The sequence below is a fragment of the Brassica napus genome, assembly GCF_020379485.1.
Source record: "Brassica napus cultivar Da-Ae chromosome C5 unlocalized genomic scaffold, Da-Ae chrC05_Random_8, whole genome shotgun sequence".
In the NCBI taxonomy this organism is placed as follows: Eukaryota; Viridiplantae; Streptophyta; class Magnoliopsida; order Brassicales; family Brassicaceae; genus Brassica; species Brassica napus.
The window spans coordinates 5001-8996 of record NW_026014301.1 but is presented as its reverse complement, the minus strand read 5'-3'; positions in this window follow the sequence as shown (position 1 = coordinate 8996).

Here is a 3996-nt window from a genome sequence, read left to right as displayed (position 1 = left end):
ATGAATTTCATTTTAATAATACTAATAATAAAGTGAGAGAGTTTAATATAAAACTAATATAAAGTGAGAGGGAGAGTAATTTAGAAATCAAATTGAACATTTTTATTATAATACAATGAATAATAATAAGTCGGCTTTTGAATCGCCCAAATGATATTCGTTGTTTCCTTTTTCGATAGATTAGAAATCAACAAATCCAAAAGAAAAAGTAAGTGGACCTACCCGTCGAATCATGACTATATCCACTATTCTGATATTCAAATTCGATAGAGATAAAATTGAAACAGTAGATTTGTTTTATTTCATATTTTTTTATTCGGAAATCTGTCGATATCTCTTATTTAATCTTCTGTTCTATATTTCATAGGAAATATATGCGTTCTGCTAGAGAAAGAAAGTCTTATTCCAAATTTTTAATACCTAAGGGTATTTCAATATCTTGTTTTGATTCAGAAACATAACAAGAGCCTAAATCTAGTTGTATAAGAATCAAATGTATAAGAATCAAAAAATCGAATCATAAAGAATGCTTCAGATATCAATACATATTTCCATATGATGCTTACAAGAGACAATGTAATGGGATTGAAGGTGTATGTGAGAAAGAAACTCTCATTTACAGTTGCTATTATTTTATTTAAATATTGTATTGAATTAGATATAAATAATAATTTTCCCTTTTTTACCGGCATGGACATGTAGATATCAAATAAAATAGAAAAAAAAAGATTCTTTATCTGAGTAATGAGTCATCTGACAATCATGATTTAGATTCAACTACTTATTAAGAAACTAATAGCAAGGAAGAAGAAACAATTTGAGTGATGCGTTTTTTACCTAAGTAAGGACCAATAAAATCAAATATTTGATCTTCGAAACCAATTAAATGAAATTTAAAGGTTAAATTTATGGGGCAGTGCGCGAGAAATCAAATCATAATAAATGATAGAATTTGAGCGTCCTGAACATAAATATCACATAAGATATATAAAGGTGTTCGGAAATGGTTGAAGTAGATGAATAGGAGGATCGCTATGACTATAGCCCTTGGTAAATTTACCAAAGACGAAAAAGATTTATTGATATAGATGACTGGTACGGAGGGACCGCTTCGTTTTTGTAGGTTGGTCTGGTTATTGCTCTTCCTTGTGCCTATTTCGCTTTGGGGGGTTGGTTCACAGGTACAACCTTTGTAACTTCATGGTATACTCATGGATTGGCTAGTTCCTATTTAGAAGGTTGCAATTTTTTAACCGCTGCAGTTTCTACTCCTGCTAATAGTTTAGCGCATTCTTTGTTGTTACTGTGGGGTCCTGAAGCAAGCACAAGGGATTTTCTCGTGGTGTCAATTAGGCGGTCTGTGGCTTTTGTTGCTCTCCACGGTGCTCGCATTAATAGGTTTATGTTACGTCAATTTGAACTTGCTCGATCTGTTCAATTGCGACCTTATAATGCAATCGCATTCTCTGGTCCAATTGCTGTTTTTGTTTCTGTCTTTCTAATTTATCCACTAGGTCAATCTGGTTGGTTCTTTGCGCCTAGTTTTGGTGTTTGTTTGTGGTGTTTTAGCGCTATATTTCGATTCCTCTTTTTTCCAAGGGTTTCATAATTGGACATTGAACCCATTTCATATGATGGGAGTCGCTGGTGTACTGGGCGCGGCTCTGTTATGCGCTATTCATGGTGTGCTACTGTAGAAAATACTTTATTTGAAGATGGTGATGGTGCAAATACATTCCGTGCTTTTAACCCAACTCAAGCCGAAGAAACTTATTCAATGGTCACCGCTAACCGCTTTTGGTCACAAATCTTTGGGGTTGCTTTTTCAATAAACGTTGGTTACATTTCTTTATGTTATTTGTACCAGTAACTGGTTTATGGATGAGTGCTCTTGGAGTAGTCGGTCTAGCTTTGAACCTACGTGCCTATGACTTCGTTTCCCAGGAAATCCGTGCAGCGGAAGATCCGGAATTTGAGACTTTCTATACTAAAAATATTCTTTTAAACGAGGTATTCGCGCTTGGATGGCGGCTCAAGATCAGCCTCATGAAAACCTTATATTCCCTGAGGAGGTTCTACCACGTGGAAACTCTTTAATGGAACTTTAGCTTTAGCTGGTCGTGACCAAGAAACCACTGGTTTCGCTTGGTGGGCCGGGAATGCCCGACTTATCAATTTATCTGGTAAACTATTGGGAGCTCATGTAGCCCATGCCGGATTAATCGTATTCTGGGCCGGAGCAATGAACTTATTTGAAGTGGCTCATTTTGTACCTGAAAAGCCCATGTATGAACAAGGATTGATTTTACTTCCCCACCTAGCCACTTTAGGCTGGGGGGTAGGTCCTGGGGGAGAAGTTATAGACACCTTTCCATACTTTGTATCTGGAGTACTTCACTTAATTTCTTCTGCAGTTTTGGGCTTTGGCGGTATTTATCATGCACTTCTGGGACCCGAAACTCTTGAAGAATCTTTCCATTTTCGGTTATGTATGGAAAGATAGAAATAAAATGACCACCATTTTGGGTATTCACTTAATTTTGTTAGGTGTAGGTGCTTTTCTTCTAGTATTCAAGGCTCTCTATTTTGGGGGCGTATATGATACCTGGGCTCCAGGAGGGGGGGATGTAAGAAAAATTACAAACTTGACTCTTAGCCCAAGTGTTATATTTGGTTATTTACTAAAATCTCCCTTTGGGGGAGAAGGATGGATTGTTAGTGTGGACGATTTGGAAGATATAATTGGAGGGCATGTATGGTTAGGTTCCATTTGTATATTTGGTGGAATCTGGCATATCTTAACCAAACCTTTTGCATGGGCTCGCCGCGCACTTGTATGGTCTGGGGAGGCTTACTTGTCTTATAGTTTAGCTGCTTTATCTGTTTGTGGTTTCATTGCTTGTTGTTTTGTCTGGTTTAATAATACTGCTTACCCTAGTGAGTTTTACGGACCTACAGGGCCAGAAGCTTCTCAAGCTCAAGCATTACTTTTCTAGTTAGAGACCAACGTCTTGGAGCTAACGTGGGGTCTGCTCAAGGACCTACAGGTTTAGGTAAATACTTAATGCGTTCCCCGACTGGAGAAGTTATTTTGGAGGAGAAACAATGCGTTTTTGGGATCTGCGTGCTCCCTGGTTAGAACCTTTAAGGGGTCCTAATGGTTTGGACTTAAGTAGGTTGAAAAAAGACATACAACCTTGGCAAGAACGACGTTCTGCAGAATATATGACTCATGCTCCTTTAGGTTCCTTAAATTCTGTAGGGGGCGTAGCTACTGAGATCAATGCAGTCAATTACGTCTCTCCGAGAAGTTGGTTTATCTACCTCTCATTTTGTTCTAGGATTCTTCCTATTCGTGGGTCATTTATGGCACGCGGGAAGAGCTCGGGCAGCGGCAGCAGGATTTGAAAAAGGAATTGATCGTGATTTTGAACCTGTTCTTTCTATGACTCCTCTTAACTAAAGTAGTAGTTAAAATAGGAAAGTAAAAATCGGGTCATATTAAAAAGTCTTCTTTCTTCAATTCAATCTCGTTTTTTTGTTTGCTCGGCTGGATAGTATAGCCGAGCCATTCTCCTTTTTTATGATGCTAAGAAGTAAAAAAAGCCAATAAAGAAAAAAATCTATTCATCCAACAAAAGGAGAGAGAGGGATTCGAACCCTCGATAGTTATTTTTTATGAACTATACCGGTTTTCAAGACCGGAGCCATCAACCACTCGGCCATCTCCAAAAGATAATTTCTATTTTATCTTTTTTTTCGCCCCAAATAGAACATAGCTCGATGAGTTAATACGATCACTATGTAGAAAAAGATATAGGGTGTGACTTTCTTTATAAGTCTATCAATTGGTCTATATAAATGAGATACATGATCCAGTCTACCCATTTGTGAAGTAAAAAAGAACCTTTAACTTCATGTCCGAATAGAATAAAAGTGGTAAAAAGAAGTTGAAATAAGGCATCTCGAATAAACGGATTCATGATAAAATCCCTT